Source organism: Crotalus tigris, unplaced genomic scaffold (assembly GCF_016545835.1).
Source record: "Crotalus tigris isolate CLP2741 ecotype Arizona unplaced genomic scaffold, ASM1654583v1 scf7180000017690.20705106771:4171800, whole genome shotgun sequence".
In the NCBI taxonomy this organism is placed as follows: Eukaryota; Metazoa; Chordata; class Lepidosauria; order Squamata; family Viperidae; genus Crotalus; species Crotalus tigris.
Window position 1 is genome coordinate 1,294,566 of NW_024096569.1, and position 21,397 is coordinate 1,315,962.

Consider the following 21,397-nt stretch of genomic DNA (forward strand, 5'->3'; position numbering starts at 1 on the left):
TTACGACCGTTGCAGCATCTCCTTGGTCACATGATCAAAATTTAGATGCTTGGCGACTGACTCACAGTTATGACGGTTGCGGTGTCTCCTGGGGGGGGGTATCACGTGGTCCCCGTTTGCGGCCTTCCGACAAGCAGAGTCGACAACGGGGGAAGCCGGATTCACCGAACGTAAACGTTTGACCGATTGAGCAATCTGCAGTGATTCATTTAACGGCCGTGGCGAGAAAAGCTGTAAAATGGAGCAAAAGTCCCCTAGCAATTTTTTCATGTTGGGCTCGGTTGCGGTCGTAAGTCGAGGACTGCCTGCCTTCGCAAACGGACAAGGTGGACTTTGGCTGTCTTTATCCTCTCTTTCCAGAGGGCCGAGAAATTAAATTTCCACATTCTGGAAGTCTGCAAAGTCACCAAGGAAGATGCTTTGAAATGCCAGAGGAAGCCCCTCCGTCGTAAATTAAGTTGAGGGGTGACAAGTCCAGATTTTTCCGAGGGTTTATTTTATTTTATTTTATTTCTCCTTGTGCAATAAAGTCGGATTTTGCAATAAAGTCGGATTTAGCGAGGGACCCTTGTGGATTCTCTCTCTCTCTTTCTCTCAAAAGCCGGTTAATCTTCTGGCCCAGCCACACCTAAGCGGGGAAATGCCTGGAAAATGCCTACAGCTAAACTTATCCACTCGTTTTATTTTTTATTTTATTTTATTTTGGGTCGGGGAGGGGGAGTTAATGGTAACCAGGCCCCAAAATCCGGAACGGGCTCCCTGTCTCTTTTCCGTGACGGTCTGCCGTAAAAGGTGGCAGGAATATAACAGACTTTGCAGGCGAACAGCCCAGAGTTCATAATAATAATATCAAATGGAAAATGTAAAATGGAAATAAAATATAAAATAAATATAAAATAATAATAAATAAAATAAAATAAAATCGAGAAAAAAACATCCACCAAGGGCTGCTTAAAGACACGTGCAGTTCTGAAGTCCAGGGAAGTGATGTGATGTAAAATAATAATAAAATAATAAAATAAAATAAAATAATAAAATAAAATCGAGAAAAAACGTCACCAAGGGCTGCTTAAAGACACGTGCAGTTCTGAAGTCCAGGGAAGTGATGTGATGTAAAATAATAATAAAATAAAATAAAATAATAAGATAAAATAAAATAAAATCGAGAAAAAACATGACCAAGGGCTGCTTAAAGACACGTGCAGTTCTGAAGTCCAGGGATGTGATGTGATGTAAAATAATAAAATAAAATATAAAATAAAATAAATAATAAAATAAAATAATAAAATAAAATCGAGAAAAAAACATCACCAAGGGCTGCTTAAAGACACGTGCAGTTCTGAAGTCCAGGGAAGTGATGTGATGTAAAATAATAAAATAAAATATAAAATAAATAATAAAATAAAATAAAATAATAATAAAATAAAATAATAAAATAAAATAAAATAAAATCGAGAAAAAAACATCACCAAGGACTGCTTAAAGACACGTGCAGTTCTGAAGTCCAGGGAAGTGATGTGATGTAAAATAATAATAAAATAATAAAATAAAATAAAATAATAAAATAAAATAAAATCGAGAAAAAACGTCACCAAGGGCTGCTTAAAGACACGTGCAGTTCTGAAGTCAAGGGATGTGATGTGATGTAAAATAATAAAATATAAAATAAAATAATAAAATAAAATATGAAATAAAATAATAAAATAAAATAAAAAATAAAATAAAAAAATAAAATAAAATAAAAGAATAAAATAAATAAAATAAAATATAAAATAAAAGAATAAAATAAAATAAAAGAATAAAATAAAATAAAATAATAAAATATAATAATAATAATAAAGTTGGAAGGGACCTTGGAGGTCATCTAGTCCAACCCCCTGCCCAGGCAGGAAACCCTATGCCGTTTCAGACAAATGGCTGTCCAGTCTCTTCTTCAAAACTTCCAGGCTTAAAGCAGCCTCCTTGGAAAAGCAAGGATCTTGCACTTTTTGCGGCTGGCGGTTCAGACATGCAAATGTATGCAAGAAGGGGAAGCTGACTCCTTAGAATTAAAAGAGGGTTTCTCTCTTTGAAAATGGGATGTCAGACGGTGCCACACTGGGGACAAACCAAACCACCTTGCTCAAGGTTGGGGTTTTTTTTTACCCGCAGTGGAACGCAGCATGTGGCAACATCTGTCAGGTATGGCCCTGGGTTCAAGGAGGCCGCCATCTTTGAAGCGCGGGTGGGGGGGCTGCTTTGCTCCCGCCAAGCCAGCTGCTCCGGGAGAATTTATTTGGCGTTTCTGATGTGCAAAGTGGAAAAATTCTCTTGTGGCTATGCAAAATCACGGCGCCAGTCTCTCCGAAACTGGATTTCTTAAGCTTGACAACGTTAAGGCGGGTGGACTTCAACTCCCAGAATTGCCATGCTGGGATGTCCCATTGCCAGCACGCTTGTTGGGGAATTCTGGGAATTGAACCAGAATATAAATGCAGTCTGGAGAATTATAGTCGTTGAGGTGCAATCCATGCTAGCTAGGGAATTCTGGGAGTTGAAGTCCATGTGAACCGGCTAGGGAATTCTGGGAGTCCAAGCCCACCCATGCGGCGCTGGGGGAATTCTGGAAATTGGTTTACCTGTGCTGTTCAGGGAATTCTGGGAAGTGATGTCAGGCTTGCTGGCTAGGGAATTCTGGGAGCTGAAGTCCACCAATGTTAACGGGGCGATTCTGGGAGGTTGAAGTCCACCAATGTTAGCTGAAGAATTCTGGAAGTTGAAGTCCAGCTCTGTTAACTAGAGCATTCTGGGAATTGAAGTCCACAGGTCTCAAAGCTGCCCTGCAGGCTGGGGAATTCTGGGAGTTGAAGTCCATCAATGTTAATGGGGGAATTCTGGGAGTGGAAGTCCAGCTGTGTTATCTAGGGCATTTGGGGAGTTAGTCCACAGGTCTTAAGGCTGCCCTGCTGTCTGGGGGATTCTGGGAATGGAAGTCCATGCATTCTGGCTGGGGACTTCTGGGAGTGGAAGTCCACCAATGTAAACTGGAGGAGTCTGGGAGGTTGAAGTCCACCTATGTTAGTTGTAGAAGTCTGGAAGTTGAGGTCCAGCTGGGTTAACTAGCGCATTCTGGGAGCTGAAGTCCACAGGTCTTAAGGCTGTCCTGCTGGCTGGGGAATTCTGGGAGTTGAAGTCCACCCATCTTTAAACCCCCCCAGATTCATGCATGCTGCTCCCAGGCCTCGCCTGGACTATCCCCACCCTGGGAGCTGCTGCTCTCCTCTCAAGACCAGACAGGCTGCCTTCTCCGCCCCCCCCCCCCAAGCCCTCCATCATCCCCTCAACCTCTTAAGGGCTTAAAAGCACCCGGAAAGCTGAGCAGGGCCTGGCACCCCACCCAAGCCGCGCCTTCGCCTAGCAGTTACTGCCCCGGGGGTGACATCCATTCCAGGAAGAAGAAGCAGGCTTTGCCCCACCTGCTGAGCAGAGCTTTTCCTGGAGCACTTCCGCCTGCCCCGTTATACTGGTTATACTGGTGGGCATTCTGGGACTCTCCAAAGTCGCCATTTGGGGGCTCCGGCTGAAGGGTGGCAGAACAGTCCTGCCCCCTCCCCTCTTATTAAACCAAACTTGGCCCTTTGATGGCTTGTGGACTTCAACTCCCAGAATTCCTCAGCCAGGCACGCTGGCTGAGGAATTCTGGGAGTTGAAGTCTGCAAGTCATCAAAGGGTCCTAGTTCCCTCACGCTGGCTGAGGAATTCTGGGAGTTGAAGTCCACAAGTCATAAAGGGGGCCATAGTTCCCTCACGCTGGCTGAGGAGTTCTGGGAGTTGAAGTCCACAAGTCATAAAGGGGGCCATAGTTCCCTCACGCTGGCTGAGGAATTCTGGGAGTTGAAGTCCTCAAGTCATCAAAGGGCCAAGTTTGAAGACCCCTGTATTAAACCGTGCTAAGAAAAAAGAATAATAATAGTCAGGATTTTATTTTTCCTTCCTTGGCATCGTTCGACGATGCCTCCCCTTCCCCAACTTTCTCATCGCCCCTTTCCAGGGGTGGGAATCCGGAGACATGGCCCTGTTGCAGGGCGTGCCACACCAAACGCCAACCCACGTCAAATGGGGCCCGGCAATTTAATTCCCCATTTTGACACGAGTCGGCAGCTTTGGAGCGCCTGGGAAAAATCAGATTAAATCTGCCATGAAGGAGGAGGGGAAGCAGAGGCAGAGGGCTTGGCCTGGATCCAGCCCCCCCCCCTTTCCAGAAAAAAAAGAGAAGGGTCCTCGCTGATCCAGTTGGGATGAATTTGGGGTGGGGGGGCTGGAGAGGGTGCAGGTCTGGGCTCGGCGGCCCTGAGAATCCTTGCTGCGTGCCTGCCCGTCGGCCTTTTCCGTCTGGGAAACCGAGGCAGGGAGCAGCCGAAATAATGGGAACGTAGCCGGCGGAGAAGGCGTGGAGGAGGCAAGTCGAGGCTCGGAAAATCCCCAGGGATTTGACGCAGGTGTGGGGCAGAGCCAGGCAGGGGGAAAAATGCTTGTGGAAAGGAAGGAGATGCCGCCCCCCCTTTTTTGGGGGGCTGGGTGGGGGGGCAGGAGGGGCTGGGGGAAAGGGGAGGGGGGTCAGAGGGACACCCCCCCCCAGACACCGGCTGGGACAGGGACCCAAAAGGGCTGCTCCGGAAGGGATGTGGGTGCTCTCCGTCCGCTTTGCTCTTCCCGACAGCCCTGCGAGGTAGGCTAGGCTGAGGAAGCGCGTTTCGCACTCGGTGTCGCTTTCTAGACCTCAGGACCCAAGGGACGGGGTTGTTTTTATTTATTTATTTATTTAGTCCTCGACTTAGAACAGTTCAGATTGAACAAGCTGGCTGGGGAATTCTGGGAGTTGAAGTCCACATATCTTAAATTGGCCAAAATTGAACATGCTATGGAATTCTGGAAGTTGAAGTCCACAAGTCTTGAAGTGGCTGGGGAATTCTGGGAGTTGAAGTCTTAAAGTGGCCAAGTCTGGAGACCCCTGGCTTAACTCCCCGTTCTCCCCCTCCCGCAAAGCTAGGCCAGGGACTTTGCCTCCCACCCACCCACCCACCCGATCAATGTTAATTATTGTCAAGGGATGCAAACCTGGTCAAATCACTGACTTGGAAAAACTTTAAGCACTGTTCTGACCCTGGTGAGAGACACAGCAGTTCAGAGGTCAGGGGGGGGGAAAGACAGTTTCCCTCCATCTTTGGGGAGGGGTTCCTCCAGAGGCTCCCCCCCCTGTGTGTTTCTGCATGGCCACTCCCCTCTTTCGGCCTCTTTTCCCAGCTTTTAAGCCCTTTCCCCCCCCCCTGAAATTCAGCAACAAGGTTTGACAGCATTAATGGGGTGGTTGGACGAAATCCAGGTTCTCGGCTTACGACCACAATTGACCCCCCCCCCCAATTTTCTCTTGCTAAGCGAGACAGCCAAGGGAGTTTTGCCCTCCCCCCCTTTTACAACCGGCCAGAGATGTTTTGCTCCCCCTCCCTTTGACTTTGCTTGTCGGAAGGTCACAAAAGGAGACACCACAACCGTCATAAATACGAGTCAGTTGCCGAGCGTCTTGAGTTTTGATCACGTGACCATGCCGGGATGCTGCGACGGTCGTAAGCGTGAAAAACGGCCCTAAGTCACCTGGTCAGGGTTGAACGGTCGCTAAATGAACGGTCGTTAAGCTGAGGACTGCCCGTAATAGAATAGAATACAATATAGGCATCATAAAATGCCATCCAGGTCACTGTCTCCCAGCCAACGGCTCTGGCTTTATTCCAAATATTCCTCCCCAAATCTGGAAAGGGAGGCCTCTGAGCATGCACAGAGGGCTTTCGTTTTACTTCACCCCCAAAGCAATTGTGGCTAAGCGATTCCTAAGGGATGGGTTGACAGTGTGGTTGTGGTGAGGAAGGAAGTCCCACGCGGAGTTGAGGGGTCTTGGGTTACCCTGGTTGTGTTTTGGGGTCCCAGGCCGCCCCCCCCCACCCGCTTGCTGTGGAATAAGGGGCCCCCCGTGGTGCGAAGGCTTCCCCTAGTTTTTGGGCAGGGCTGGCCAGGGGGAAATTCATGATTTTGTTAAGGGGAAGTTGGTGAAGCCACCCGGAGGCCCCCCCCCGTCTTATCTGCCCCCCTCCAAAAAAAGTGGGAATTAGAGAGCGTCTCAGTCCAGCGAACTGGAACAGGGCAGAGCCGGCGGGAGGGTCACACAACAGGCCAGGGGGTGGGCGAGGGAGGGGGGAACCCTCTAATATTTAACCAGAAGAGAGATTAAATTCCTGCTTAGCCTTGGAGGGAGGGGGGAGCATGTGAGGAAGGGTGGGGGAGAAAGAGAGAAAGGGGGAAGGAAAGGATAGAAAGAGACAGAAAGAAAGAAAAGAGAGAGAGAGAGAGAGAGGAAGGAAGGAAGAGGGAGGGCAGAAGGAAGAGAAAGAAAGAAAGAAAGAAAGAAAGAGGGGGAAGGAAGGAAGAAAGGGAAAAAGAGGAAAAGAAAAAAGAAGAGAGAGGAGGAAGAAGAGAGAAATAAAGAAAAAAGAAGGAAAAAAGAAAGAAGAGAGAAAAAGAAAAGGAAAAGAGGAAAAGAAAGAAGAAAGAAGAGAGGGGGAAGAAGAGAAAGAGAAAGAAAGAAGGAAGGAAAGAAGGAAGGAAGACAGGTAGAAGGAAGAGAAAAAAGAAAAAGAAAGAGAAAAGAAAGAAAGAAAGAAAGGGAGAGAGAAAGGAAGAAGAGAGGAAAAAAGAGGAAAAGAAAAAAGAAGAGAGAGATAGGAAGAAGAGAAATAGAGAAAGGAAAAAGGAAGGAAAAGAAAGAAAGAAAGAAAAAGAAAGAAAGAAAAAAGAAAGGGAAAAGAGGAAAAGAGAGGGGAGAAGAAGAGAGAAATAGAGAAAGAAGGAAGGAAGGAAGACAGAGGGCAGAAGGAAGAAAAAGAAAAAGGAAGGAACGAAGAAAGGGCGAGGAAGGCAGGAAGGAAAAAAGAAAGAAAAAAAGAAAGAAGGAAAGAAAGGGAGAGAGAGGGGGGGAAGGAAGAAGGCAGGAAAAAAGGAAGAAAGGAAAAAAGAAAGAGAAAAGAAAGAAGACAGAAAAAAGAAAGGGAAAAAGAGGAAAAGAAAGAAGAAAGGAGGAGAAGAGAGAAATAGAGAAATCAAGAAAGAAGGAAAAAAGAAAGAGAAAGAAAGAAGAGAGAGAAAAAAGGGAAAAGAGGGAAAGAAAAAAGAAAGGAGAGAGAGAAGAAGAAGAGAGAAAGAGAGAAAGAAAGAAGGAAGGCGTCGCCTTCGGGGGCCCCCCCCAGCCCTTAGAAAGGCCCAGGTGGGGGAACGGGGCAGCCAGCCAGGACCCCCACATTTGGGGAGCTTTGCATCTGGCCCAAGCACGGGGGGGGCCTCTCTGACCTTGGGGCTGGGGGTCTCGCCTTGAGTCAGGCTCCGCGACCCCTCCCTCCCTCCCTGCCAGGGGAGGATTTGTACCCCAGAGCATTTGTAGGGCAGCCCCCCCCCCCCCCCGTCAGGTGTCCGTCCCTCCCCGGAGGCCAGAATTTTAACCCCCCACTCCGGGGGGTCCCGCTTGGGTCTCAAAGGTCCCCCCTGCTCGCCCCCCGCCCCTCTCCCTGATGCTCGTTAGCTCCTTTCCTGAGCTGTCGCTTTTCATTTCATCTTCTCTCCCCCTCCTCTAATTCCAGCAGAGCCCCTGACCCCTTTTGCAGGAGTGGGCAGTAGGGGGGGGTAGGGGGGGCAGCCTGGGTACTCTAGCCCCCCTCCCCAACCAGGCGAGTCCTCCCTCTGGGCCCCTCCATCAATTAGCAACCTCTCCATCATTAGTTACTCCTGCAACTGGAGGGATGGCCTGGGGGCCTGGGGGGGGGGTCTCCGGGAGGGAGGGTTTCCCAGCGGTCTGTAGCGTGTTGCATACGTGTGAGTGGCTGGGAGAGGCCCAGAAAGAGCTTTCGGGGAGGGGGGGAGCCTCTCTGGATCAAACCAGCCCCCCCCCACGCAATACAGGTAGTCCTCGCTTTACAACAATTTGTTTAGTGACCGTTCAAAGTTATAACGGCCCTCGAAAAAAACGTTTTCCACACTTACGGCCGTGGCAGCCTCCTCCCTCCCCCGTGGTCACGTGATCGAAATTCAGACGCTGGGCACAAGTGACTCGTGTTTATGACGGTCGCAGCGTCCCCTTTTGCGACCTTTTGAAGTCAACGGGGAATCCCGATTGACTTAACGGCCATGTTACTAACTTCACAGCTGCAGCGATTCGCTTAGCGACAACAGTGGCCAGAAAGGCCGTAAACCCGGGGCAAAACTCACTTAGACACTGTCTCGCTTAGCAGCGGATATTTTGGACTCCCAGTGTGGTTCTAATTTTAAGGACTATATCCAGTTTCTCAAACCTTGGTCACTTTAAGACAGCTGGACTTCAACTCCCAGAATTCCCCAGCAAAGCAAAGCAAAGCTGACTGGGGTATTCTGGGAGTTGACGTCCACCTGTCTTAAAGAGACCAAGGTTGAGAACAGTTTGAAAGTATGACTTAAACTTTTTCCATGCTCAGGATTCCACCAGACTCCAAGAAGAAAAACACCACAATATATGGCGTGGGATTGGACTAGATGACCTCCAAGGTCCCTTCCAACTTTATTGTTATTATTATGGATCATCGCACAGTCAGCCAGATGTTCAGACTGGATTTGGCATTTTGTCTACCTATCGAGTCCTTACCCAGGACCTGGGATAGGCAGATGTGGATGTTTGACGGTATTACAGATATCGTCGCAGGATGGAAGCAGTTCCTAGTAAGGCTGCCTTTTGCAATTGACTAATAGCGAATTTGTCAATGCCAATGGTGTTCAAGTGGTGCTCCAGTTGTTTTGGGATTGCACCCAAGGCGCCTATCACTATTGATACTACCCTTGCTTGCTTTTGCCACAGTCTTTCTATTTCTATTTGTAGGTCTTTGTATTTTGTTATCTTCTCCAGTTCTTTCTCTTCTATTCTGCTGTCTCCAGGCACTGTCACGTCCACTATCCAGACTTCTTTGTCTTTCTTATCGACAATTGTTAAGTCCGGGGTGTTATGTTGTTGTTGTTATTATTATTATTATTATATACCAAATTTCAATTCCTTCCATAAAAGAATTCCAGATTTGGCTTTTTCTACGCCAAATATTGGCTAGGCCAATTTTCATCTCATAAACACCCCTGACCCCAGTTTTTCTTTCGCCGGCTCCGATGGGGATTAAATATCTTTCATTTCATTTCCTTCCGTTTTAAATCTCCCTTTATTTCTTATTTTGTTTTATTTGTTTCACTTTTTATTTTATTTCATTTCCTATTTTGTTTCATTTTTAATTTATTTCATCTTGTTTCATTGCTTCTTTTTTTAAATTTTGTTTTATTTCTTGGATTTGATTTTGTTATTTCGTTTAGATTTGATTGGATTTGATTTCTTATGTTCTTATCGGATTTGATTTGATTTCCTATTTTCTTTTCTTTTTATTTCATTTCGTTTGTCCCATTTTTTTCCTTTTTTGTTTTTTCGTGTTTTCTTTTTTAATTTAATTTTTATTTCATTCTATCAATTTCATTATTTCATAATTTTATTTCAGTTTATTTTGTTATTTTACAACTCTGGAGATCAGAATTTTTGAATTTTTGGATTTTTATTTCATTTTATTTCATTTTTTGTATTGGATTTTACCTCATTATTTCATTTTATTTATTTATTTATTTACAAATATTTATATGCCGCCCAATCCCAAAGGACTCATTTGATTTGATTTGATTTCTTATTTGATTTGATTTTTATTTCATTTCCTTTTTATCATTTTTTTATTTTATTTCTTATTTCTTTATTTTTATTTTATTATTTTATTTCATTTATTACTATTTTATTTTATTGCGTTTCAATTATTACTATTTTATTTTATTGCATTTCATTTCATTTCATTTCACTGATTTCATTTTATTTCATTTATTTTTTTATTTTATTTTGATTTCTTAGTTTATTTTATTTTTATTTCCTTTCCTTTTTGTCATTTTTTTATTTTATTTCCTATTTCCTTTCTTTATTTTTGTTTTAATACTTGACTTCATTTATTACTCTTTCATCTCGTTTCATTTATTACTCTTTTATTTCATATTATTATTTCATTTATTTTATTTCATCTATTCCTATTTTATTTTACTTTATCCTACTTTATCATTTATTTTTATAATTTTATTTCATTTCATTTCATTTTATTCCTTTTTCATTGATTTCATGTATTCCTTTTTAAATTTATTTTGATTTCTTAGTTTATTGGGTTATTTCATGTCTTTTTTATCCTTTTTTTAGCTTTATTTCTTTATTTTTCATTTTTTTTCTTTTCTTTTATTATTTGTCTTCATTTATTACTCTTTTATTTGACATTATTATTTCATTTTATTTAATGTATTACTATTTTATTTTACTTTATCTTACAATTTTATTTTATTGTTATTTTATTTTACATCACATCCCTGGACTTCAGAACTGCACCTGTCTTTAAGCAGCCCTTGGTGATGTTTTTTCTCGATTTTATTTTATTTTATTTATTATTATTTTATATTTATTTTTTATTTTATTTCCATTTTCCATTTTATATTATTATTATTAACTCTGGGCTGTTCGCCTGCAAAGTCTGTTATATTTTATTTTATTATTTTATTTTATTTTATTATTTTATTTTATTATTATTTTACATCACATCACTTCCCTGGACTTCAGAACTGCACGTATCTTTAAGCAGCCCTTGGTGATGTTTTTTCTCGATTTTAAACTCCGAAATGTTTGATATTCCCAGCCAGGCTGGCCCCTGCATCCGTAACCCCCGGATCATTTATATTTACCCGCTGAAAGGCTTTCGCTGGGCCCATTGTTTCATTTCTGTCCCCCCCCTTTTTTTTTAATCAGTTGCCATCGATCCGTGGCAGGAAAGAGGTTTTGGGAGATCCGGAAAATTAGATTATCGGTGTGTTTGTGGGTATCCTCCTGGGACAGACAGACAGACATATACAGTAGTTGCCTTTATGAACTTTTTTTTTTTTCCAGGGAATTTGTTCCTGGCTACTCTGTTTTTCCCCCCCCTTAATAAAACGGCAAACATCGTCCCTAGGAGCAGCGTTCAATCACAGAGAATCCTCGACTTATAACGGTGACCGTTCGGGGTTACAACGTCGTATTGACGACGGTCGCAGTGTCCCGGGGTCATGTGATCGAAATCGGGATGCTCGGCAACTGACTCGTATTGATGACGGTCGCAGCATCCCGGTCACGTGTTCAAAACTCGGACGCTCGGCAACTGACTCCTATTTATGACGGTCGCAGCATCCCGAGGTCACGTGTTCAAAACTCGGACGCTCGGCAACTGACTCCTATTTATGACGGGTCGCAGCAGAGTCCCGAGGTCACGTGTTCAAAATTCGGACGCTCGGCAACTGACTCGCATTTATGATGGTCGCAGCGTCCTGAGATCACGTGATCCCCTTTGGCGACATTCCGTCAAGCAAAGTCAGTGGGGGGAAGCTGGATTCGCTTAATGACAGAAGGATTTATTTAACAACCGTGGTAATACAGATGGGTAAAAGAGGGCACAACTCACTTCGAAGCTGCTTCCTGCTTTGCAATGGAAACTTGGTGGAGTAGCCGAAGATTTTACTATGTGTAGTAATTCTCCTTGGTGGGATTCCACACTTCCTTCAACCTTCAATGCATTCGCCATTGTCCTTTCAGAGGCACATCGGCTAGTACAGCGCTTCTCAACGTTTGTGTGATGGCGCCCCCCGTCACACAAACGTTATGCTCATGCGCGGCGCCACCCCCCGGAGGCGCACGCGCCACCCCCGGAGGCGCGCCGCCCCCCCATACGCAGCGCGCATGCGCGGCGCCACCCCGGGAGGCGCGGCGCCGCCCCCATGCACGGCACGCGTGCGCGGCGCCGCCCCCGGAGGGGACAAAATGGCGGATCGCCACCTTTGGCGACCCCCGAAAAGTGGTCGATCGATCCCAAATGGGGTCGCGACCCATAGGTTGAGAACCGCTGGGCTAGTATGACTCCACTTCCACAAGTTGAAGATGGGTGGACTTCAACTCCCAGAATCCCCCCCCCACCTGCTTGGGCTTGCTAGACCGGTGCTTCTCCAAGTTGTCAATTTTAAGATAGGCGAACTTCACCTCCCAGAATTTCCCAACCAGCCATGTTGGCTGAGGGATTCTGGGAGATGAAGTCCGCCTATCTCACAGCTTCTGGCTGGCTGAGGGATTCTGGGAGATGAAGTCCACCTACCTCACAGCTTCTGGCTGGCTGGGGGATTCTGGGAGATGAAGTCCACCTACCTCACAGCTTCTGGCTGGCTGGGGGATTCTGGGAAATGGTCCACCTACCTCACAGCTTCTGGCTGGCTGGGGGATTCTGGGAGTTGAAGTCCACCTATCTCACAGCTTTTGGCTGGGTGAGGGATTCTGGGAGATGAAGTCCACCTATCTCACAGCTTCTGGATGGGTGAGGGATTCTGGGAGTTGAAGTCCACCTATCTCACAGCTTCTGGCTGGCTGGCTGGGGGATTTTGGGAGTTGAAGTCCACCCCTCTTCAGCTTGTGGGGCTTGAGAAACTTTGCTACAGATATTTTCTTCTGCCCTCGACATTCCAGCCGCCCCTTTGAGATATGAAGGCCACAACTCTCACACATCAACACCTCCTCAGAGTCTCGCTGGGAGATTTATGATGGCCCATTCTTTCTCCCTTGTGACCTTGTGGGCTCTCGATTGCCCAACGGTCCCCTTAGAAGGGTCTTCACCTCGCCTGTTTCCTCAAGTGGGTCTCCTTGGACCTTCCCTGGAACCAGTGGCGAGGACCTCCTGCCACCCTTTTTGACCCCAAGGGGGTCAAACCCCCGACTACAAATCGACAAACGTGGGTTGTCTTGAATGGTGTCCATGCCTCTCTGTGTGATTTTCTCTCTCTCTCTCTCTCTCTCTCTCCCTCTTTCTTTCTCTCTCCCCCCTCTCTCTTTCTCTCTGTGTTTCTCTTTCTCTCTCTTTCTCTCTTTCTCTCTCCCTCCCCCCCTCTCCTTCTCTTTCTGTTCCTCCCTTCCTCCCTCTCTCTATCCCTCCTTCCTCCCTCCCTCTTTCTCTGTTTCTCTCTCTCCCTTTCTTTCTTTCCTCTCCCTCTCTCTTTCTCTCCCTCTCTTTCTCTCTCTCTCTCTCCCTTTCTCTCTTTCTCTCTCTCTGTCCCTCTCTCTCTCTCTCCCTCTTTCTCTCTGTGTCCTTTTCCCTCTCTCTTTCTCTGTTTCTCTCTGTGTGTTTTTCTTTCTCTCTCTTTCTCTTTCTCTCTCTTTCTCTCTCTCCCTCCACCCTCTCTCTCCTTCTCTCTGTCCCTGCCTCCCCCTCTCTCTCTCCCTCCTCCCCCTCCCTCTTTCTCTGTTTCTCTCTCTTCCTCCCTCTCTCTCTCCCTTTCTTTCTCTCCCTCTCTCTCCCCTCTCTCTTTCTCTCTCTCTGCCCCTCTCCCTCTTTCTCCCTCTCTCTTTCTCTCTCTCTCTTTCTCTCTCTCCCTCCACCCTCTCTCTCCTTCTCTCTGTCCCTGCCTCCCCCTCTCTCTCTCCCTCCTCCCTCTCTCCTCTCTCTTCCTCTGTTTCTCTCTGTTTCTCTCCCTCCCTCTCTCTCTCTCCCTCTTTCTTTCTCTCCCTCTCTCTCTCCCCTCTCTCTTTCTCTTTCTTTCTCTCTCTCTTTCTCTCTCTCTGCCCCTCTCCCTCTTTCTCCCTCTTTCTCTCTCTTTCCTTCTCCCTCTCTCTTTCTCTCTCTTTTTCTCTCTCTCTCTCTCTTTCTCTGCCCCTCTCTCCCTCTCTCATGCCTCTGTTATCTTACTGACTTTTTGAGATATTGTTTGGCTCTGATCGTCAGTTGTCTTGGCCTGCAGGACTGGGAACGTTTCCAAGGAAGAGATCCAAGAATCTAAATTTGTCCTGTGGGACACCCCCCCCCCCGCTGCTTTTCCTCGTGGGCTTGGTTCCAACTAACTGACTAAATCAGGGTTTCTCAACCTCACCGACTTTAAGAGAGGTGGACCTCAACTCCCAGAATCCCCCTAACCCTGACAAATGGCCGTCCAGTCTCTTCTTAAAAACTTCCAGTGATGGAGCACCCACAACTTCTGGTGGCAAGCTGTTCCACTGGTTAATTGTTCTCAACATCACGAAATTCCTTAGTTGTAGACTGGTCTTCTCCTTGATTACTTGACAGTGAGAACAGTCACTATTCTATTCTATTCTATTCTATTCTATTCTATTCTATTCTATTCTATTCTATTCTATTCTTATTTCTCTTCTCTTTTCTTAATTCTATTCTGTTCTGTTGTTCTATTCTATATTCTGTTCTGTTCTATTCTATTCTATTATTCTATTCTATTCTCTATTCTATTCTATTCTATTCTATTCCTTATTCTATTCTATTCTAATTCTATTCTATTCCTTATTCTATTCTATTCTATTTTGTAATTCTATTCTGTTCTTCATTCCTTCTATTCTATTCTATTCTATAATTCTATTTTGTAATTCTATTCTGTTCTTCATTCCTTCTATTCTATTCTATTCTATTTCTTATTATTCTATTCTATTCTATAATTCTATTTTGTAATTCTATTGTTCTTCATTCATTCTATTCTATTCTATTCTATTTCTTATTATTCTATTCTATTCTATTTCTTATTCTATTCTATTTTATTCTATTTCTTATTATTCTATTCTTTATTATTCTATTCTATTCTATTCTATTTCTTATTATTCTATTTTATTCTATTTCTTATTATTCTATTCTATTTCTTATTATTCTATTCTATTCTATTTCTTATTATTCTATTCTTTATTATTCTATTCTATTCTATTCTATTCTATTCTATTCTATTCTATTCTATTTCTTATTATTCTATTCCGTTCTATTTCTTATTATTCTATTCTATTCTATTTCTATTCTATATTCTATTCTATTCTATTCTATTCCCCATCCAGCCTGTGTGTTTGTGTGTGTGTGTGTGTGTGTGTGTGTGTGTGTCTCCAAAGGCAGGAGGCCACCACCATATCATCCCCAACTATGCTTGGTAGACCTGGTGGAAGTCTGGATCAGCAGCAGCTGGATGGAGAAAAACTCAACCAAGTTGCTGTTTCCTGTCTCTCCCCCCCCCTTCCCACCCCTCACCCCCCCTCCCATCCTCCATCGTGCAAGCTAAGATCTGGGCCTGGCCCACATTCAAGGGGGGGGGGAGGGGGGGTGGGGGGCAGCAGCCAGCCATGCAAGATTGCTGCCTCAGCTGTTTTCTTAAGTTTGTGTTTCTTCTCCGCTGCGTCAGAATGCGATGGAGCTGAGCATTTTGAAGGACGGGGCCGGTCAAAGGTCCTTGTTTTCACAGCCTTGTTTTTTTTTGGGGGGGGGTGGCTATTTAGGCCCTGAAGTTGCAGGGTGGGGGACACGTTCTGGGCCCATAAACCCCAGCAGGCTCGGTGCAGGCGTGTCCTTGTGCTTGCAGATGACTTGCCCCCCAATATCCAAGTTGCCGCTTGGAAAATAGGGGTCGGGTTTGAAATCACAGTGTCCAGGGACCATGGAGGTCTTCTAGTCTGACCCCCAGCCGGTCAGGCAAGGAAACTCTACTACCGCATTCCAGACGAATTAATTGTGGAAGTCTCTTCTTAAAATCTGGAGCCGGTTAGATCCCGGTTCCTTCCGGATTGGGCTTCCCTTTCTGAGCTGCGGAATCCACGGGAATTTATTCCAAAAGATATATTATATAGAGCGTTGAATCAGCTTCCTTAACGGAAGCAACTTTCGTCCCCAAATGGACGAGCCAGCTTGGAAAGGACAGCCCAAAGGAGGGAGACGGGGAAATTGCCGAGAAGTCCTCGCCTTACAACACTCTATTTAGCGACTGAAGTTACAACGGCACTTGCGACCGTTGCAGCATCAACATTCGGACACTTGGCAACTGGTTTCGTATTGAGGACAAGTTGCCGGGAGGATCACACCGTCCCCTTTCGCGACTCCCCCGACGGGCAAAGTCAACGGGGGAGAAACCGGATCCGCTTAACGACTGTGTTAGTTACTTCACTGCAGTGATCCACTTCACACCTGTGGTGAGAATGGTCGTAAAGTGGGAAAGGTCGTAAAGTGGGAAAAATTCCCTCAACAGCTGTCTCAAGCCACAGAAATTTTAGGTTCAGCTGCAGTCGTAAGTGGAGGACTACCTGTATGTATTAAATGTGGTCGTAAGTGGAGGACTACCTGTATGTATTAAATGTGGTCATAAGTGGAGGACTAGTATATGTATTAAATGTGGTCGTAAATGGAAGACTACCTGTCTTTATTAAATTTGATCGTAAGTGGAGGACTACCTTTATGTATTAAATGTGGTCGTAAGTGGAGGACTACTATATGTATTAAATGTGGTCATAAATGGAAGACTACCTGTCTTTATTAAATTTGGTCGTAAGTGGAGGACTACCTGTATGTATTCAATTTGGTCGTAAGTGGAAGACTACCTGTATTTATTAAATGTGGTCATAAGTGGAGGACTACCTGTATGTATTAAATGTGGTCGTAAGTGGAGGACTACCTGTCTTTATTAAACGTGGCCGTAAGTGGAGGACTATCTGTATGTATTAAATGTGGTCGTTAAGTGGAGGACTACCTGTATTCATAAAATGTGGTCGTAAGTGGAGGACTACCTTTCTTTATTAAATGTGGTCGTTAAATGGAGGACTACCTGTATGTATTAAATGTGGTCGTAAGTGGAGGACTACCTGTCTTTATTAAACGTGGCCATAAGTAGAGGACTACCTGTATTCATTAAATGTGGTCGTAAGTGGAGGACTACCTGTCTTCATTAAATGTGCTCGTAAGTGGAGGACTACCTGTATGCAAATTCTGCATGCAGTGTGGCTCTGAAAAGTCATAAACATCCTGGGGCTGGAAGGGACCTTGGAGGTCATCTAGCCCAACCCCCTGCCCCAGCTACCCCTGTCCGGCCGCAAATCGCTTCTTCCTCAACCTCCATCCTCCAAAGAGCCCTGCAAGGTAGGCCTGCGGTTAAGCTGCTTTTCCATCCGACGGAGAAGGGGAAACCACCCCCTCCTACTCCAGCTCTCCTCTGCTCTCCCCTCCCTCCCTCCAGCCTCTCCCCCCCCACTTATCCCCCTTCTCCCCCAGGCGATTATCTCATTTGGCAGCGGATCTGTCCCAGGGGCTGTCCCAGGCAGCTCTGGGGTCAAAGGTCAACAGGTTGGAATGCTTTGGGCTTGCAAGGAAAGGGGGGGGGCAGAAGGAAGAGCCCGCCGAGAGCTGCCAGCCAGCCAGCAACCAAGAAGCTAAATTAAAGGCAGATGCTGAAAATCACACACACACATACGAGGAAGCACACTCCATTTTTGCTGCCCGCACAACGTTTGCGTTTCGTCTGTTTGCGAGGAATTAGGGTTTTTCCGTGCTGGCTTTCTTTGAGCGGTTTGAATCTGGAAAGAACTGCCTTGAAGTTGGCCATCTTCCATCCAAATGCATGTTGTTGTCGGTGAAATTTGTGGTGTTGTGTTTTTCCTGGCATCTTCGATCCAAATAATTTTGCTGTCTGAAATGGTATATAGGCAATAGGGTTTCCTGCCTGAGCAGGGGGTTGGACTAGATGACCTCCTCCCATTACTATTATTGATCATTGCACAGTCATCCAGATGTTCAGACTGGATTTGGCATTTTGTCTACCTCTCGAGTCCTTACCCAGGACCTGGGATAGGCAGATGTGGATGTTTGATGGTATTACAGGTATCGTCGCAGGATGGAAGCAGTTCCTAATAAGGCCGCCTTTTGCAATTGACTAATAGTGTTGTCGGTTAAATTTGTGGTGTGTTGTGTTTTTCCTGGCATCTTCGATCCAAATAATTTTGCTGTCTGAAATGGTATATAGGCAATAGGGTTTCCTGCCTGAGCAGGGGGTTGGACTAGATGACCTCCTCCCATTACTATTATTATTATTATTATTATTATTATTATTATTATTATTATTATTATTATTATTATTGATCATCGCACAGTCAGCCAGATGTTCAGACTGGATTTGGCATTTTGTCTACCTATCGAGTCCTTACCCAGGACCTGGGATAGGCAGATGTGGATGTTTGATGATATTACAGATATCGTCGCAGGATGGAAGCAGTTCCTAGTAAGGCCGCCTTTTGCAATTGACTAATAGCGAATTTGTCAATGCCGATGATGGTGTTCAAGTGGTGCTCCAGTTGTTTTGGGATTGTACCCAAGGTGCCTATGACTATTGGTGCCACCCTTGCTTGCTTTTGCCACAGTCTTTCTATTTCTATTTGTAGGTCTTTGTATTTTGTGATCTTCTCCAGTTCTTTCTCGTCTATTCTGCTGTCTCCAGGCACTGCCACGTCCACTATCCAGACTTTTTTGTCTTTCTTATCGATAATTGTTAAGTCCGGGGTGTTATGTGGCAAGTGCTTGTCTGTTTGAATTCTGAAGTCCCAGAGCAGTTTAATTTTATCATTTTCTATGACTTTCTCTATTTTATGATCCCACCAGTTCTTGTTTACAGGCAAATGATATTTCTTGCAGATCTTCCAATGCACCATTGTTGCTACTTTGTCATGCCACTGCTTGTAGTCAGTCTGTGCAATCTTCTTGCAACAGCTTACCAGGTGGTCCACTGTTTCTTCGGCGTCTTTGCATAGGCGGCACTTACTGTCTGTTGCTGTCTTCTCAATTTTGACTTTATATTATTAAATTATTATTGTTGTTTTGTTTTTTTAAAAAAGAGACTTCCGCCGGGGATAAAAAACAACCCTGGGAAAGTGGGCAGAGGCCCTTTTGAAAAAAAAAAAAAAGATATAAAAGCTAAAGATCTGCTCTGTGTGGAGTGGGGTGGGCAACTTGGAAATAATGGCGGGTTTCTATTTCATGGGTTAATCTAACCCAGGGGTCCTCCAAGTTTGGGCACTTTAAGACTTGTGGACTTCAACTCCCAGAATTCCCCAGTTGGCCTGATCTAAACTGTTCATCCAAAGAGGCCACTGTGGTTTTAAAAACACTGGAGCAAAGTGGAGATGGATAAATGTCAGGGCGAAGACTTGGGAAACCGCGTTAAAAAGTTTGGCAGGGTGAGTGGGATGGTTGGTTTCTAACACACACACACACACACACACCTCACAACCCCACGTCCACCCACCCACCCCCAGTCTGCTGGAGCTGAACAGGTATAACAAGGTTTTCCATTTGGGAAGAAAGACAGAGAGAGTCTAATGTCTGCCCAGCCGTGTAGCTTCGTGGGGAAGCAGCTTCTATTCCCAAATGTGGTTTTTAAGTGGGCGATTTGCCCACCTCCAGCTGAAAAGCAAAGTAAAATCTGACTAGGAGAGAATATTTTGCCACTCAGGGTTGAGTTGAGCGGGGGGGGGGGTCCTTGGTGCTCTCTGAGCTGGATGGTTTCCTTGCAGACGTTTCATGACCCAACTTGGTTACATCATCAGTGCTAGAAGGGAGGAGCAGGAGGAGGAGGAGGAGAGTGACTGATAGGTCCTTGGTGCTCTCTGAGCTGGGTGGTTTCCTTGCAGACGTTTCATGACCCAACTAGGGAACATCTTCAGCGCTAGAAGGGAGTTTGGAAGGAGGAGGAGGAGGAGGAGGAGGAAGAAGAAGACAACGACAATGACAACGACAACTCTGGGGTCCTTGGTGGTCTCTGAGTTGGGTGGCCTTCTTGCAGACATTTCATGCCCCAACTAGTGCTGGCAGGGACTGGGGTCTGCAGAGTGGAGGGAAGAGGAGAAGGAAGGAAGGAAGGAAGGAAGGAAGGAAGGAAGGAAGGAAGGAAGGAAGGAAGGAAGGAAGGAAGGAAGGAAGGAAGGAAGGAAGGAGAGACAAAGAGAGAAAAGGAAGGAAGGACGAGAAAGATAAAGAAGGAAAGACGGGAAAAGAGGCAGAAAGAAAAAAAGGAAGGAAGGAAGGAAGGAAGGAAGGAAGGAAGGAAGGAAGGAAGGAAGGAAGGAAGGAAAATGGGGTCTTTAGTGCTTTCTGAATTTGGTGGTTCTCTTGCAAATGTTTCATATATAAATAGAGAGCAAGCTCCACTCCCTTCTTAGCACTGATGATGTTACCTAGTCTGGTCATGAAACGTCCGCAAGAAAACCTCCCCAGTTCAGAGAGCATCTAACATCTCACAGTCCTCCTCCTCCTCCTCCTCCTCCTGCTCCTCCTCCCTTCTAGCACTGATGATGTTACCTAGTTGGGTCATGAAACGTCTGCAAGAAAACCAACAAACTCAGAAAGCACCAAGGACTCCACAGTCCTCCTCCTCCTCCTCCTCCTCCTCCTCTCTACACACCCCTCTCCCTTCCAGCACTGATGAAGCTTTCTAGTTGGCTCATAAAAGGAAGCAGCCAAGATCAGAAAGCACGGAGGACCCCACAAATTAGAGTCGGGTGTAAATCTGGTCTTGAGGCCTGCAAGGAAGCAGACAAATGGCGACTTGGAGTTTTTGAAACAACCAGGTGTGTTTTCCTTTGCTTGCAGGATCCGTGTTTTCCCTTTTTTGAAGTGGGGCTTTGGGAACACAGAAGGGTCTTTAAATAAATAGAAAGATGTCACTGAGAACAGAGGGGGGGGGGGAAATCTATTTTGTTTCCCACCAGGGTAGACCTTCATAGCTGTTGGGGTACAAATTGCGAATGTCCCTTTTAGGGGTAGTCCTTGACTTCCAAGTGTTTGCTTAACAACACTTCAGGGTTGTGACAGTTTTGGAAAAAGGGGCTTCCGACCTATTTTAAAGATATGACTATTGTACACGCTCCACACTGATGTGATCACAATTCAGGTGCTTAGTAGCTGGCTGGCGAATAGAATAGAGTAGAATAGAATAATAAAATATAGAAGAGAAGAGAAGAGAAGAGAAATAAGAATAGAATAAAAGAGAATAGAATAGAACAGAACAGAACAGAACAGAATAGAATAATAAAATATAGAATGGAATGGAATAGAGTAGAGTAGAATAACAAAATATAGAATAGAAGAGAAAAGAGAAGAACAGAAGAGAAATAAGGGAAGAGAAATAAGAATAGAATAAAAGAGAATGGAAATAAGAATAGAATAGAATAATAAAATATAGAATGGAATGGAATAGAGTAGATAATAAAATATAGAAGAGAAGAGAAGAACAGAAGAGAAATAAGGGAAGAGAAATAAGAATAGAATAAAAGAATAGAAATAAGAATATAATAGAATAGAATAGAATAATAAAATATAGAATGGAATGGAATAGTAGAATAATAAAATATAGAATAGAAGAGAAAAGAGAAGAACAGAAGAGAAATAAGGGAAGAGAAATAAGAATAGAATAAAAGAGAATAGAAATAAGAATA

The 21,397-nt window shown here is 44.9% G+C and overlaps 1 protein-coding gene across 1 annotated transcript in view; it reads left to right on the forward strand.

The window, feature by feature from the left end:
* Nucleotides 1–21,397, forward strand: part of EFNB3 (ephrin B3) — a 64,358-nt gene that overhangs the window by 30,166 nt on the left and 12,795 nt on the right. The gene's annotated exons all lie outside the window — the stretch shown is intronic.